The sequence below is a fragment of the Arachis hypogaea genome, chromosome 15 (assembly GCF_003086295.3).
Source record: "Arachis hypogaea cultivar Tifrunner chromosome 15, arahy.Tifrunner.gnm2.J5K5, whole genome shotgun sequence".
Lineage (NCBI taxonomy): Eukaryota > Viridiplantae > Streptophyta > Magnoliopsida > Fabales > Fabaceae > Arachis > Arachis hypogaea.
In genome coordinates this window covers 70,432,149-70,432,841 of record NC_092050.1, presented here as the reverse complement: position 1 = coordinate 70,432,841, position 693 = coordinate 70,432,149, and the positions used below count along the sequence as shown (strand labels likewise).

The 693-nt window shown below is 40.7% G+C and overlaps 1 non-coding gene across 1 annotated transcript; it reads left to right on the top strand.

Annotated features, from left to right (window-relative positions):
• Window positions 1-346: 346 nt before the first annotated feature.
• On the top strand, window positions 347-454 carry LOC112753823 (small nucleolar RNA R71). Its single transcript, XR_003178188.1, has one exon. It is a non-coding gene; the product is annotated as a small nucleolar RNA R71 (small nucleolar RNA).
• Window positions 455-693: the final 239 nt, after the last annotated feature.

The window sequence follows — 693 nt, the reverse complement described above, 5'->3', positions numbered from 1 at the left end:
AAGCTTCTTCTTCAGAAGATGCCTCTTTAGTACTGTTGGATGATTCCTTCAATCCATTCAGACTTTGAGAGATCATATTGACTTACTGAGTCAATATTTTATTCTGAGCCAATATGGCATTCAGAGTATCAATTTCAAGAACTCCCTTCCTCTGAGGCGTCCCATTACTCACAGGATTCCTTTTAGAAGTGTACATGAACTGGTTATTCGCAACCATGTCAATGAGTTCCTGAGCTTCTACAGGCGTTTTTTTTAGGTGAATGGATCCACCTACAGAATGGTCCAATGACATCTTTGATAATTCAGACAGACCATCATAGAATATATCCAGGATGGTCCATTCTGAAAGCATGTCAGAAGGACACTTTTTGGTCAGTTCCTTATAACTCTCCCAAGCTTCATAGAGGGATTCACCTTCCTTCTATCTGAAGGTTTGAACATCCACTCTAAGCTTGCTAAGCTTTTGAGGAGGAAAGAACTTGGCTAAGAAAGCTGCGACCAGCTTATCCCAAGAGTTCAGGCTATCTTTAGGTTGAGAGTCCAACCATATTCTAGCTCTGTCTCTTACAGCAAATGGGAAAAGCATAAGCCTGTAGACCTCAGGATCAACCCCATTAGTCTTAACAGTATCACAGATCTGCAAGAATTCAGTTAAGAATTGAAAGGGATCTTCGGATGGAAGTCCATAAAACT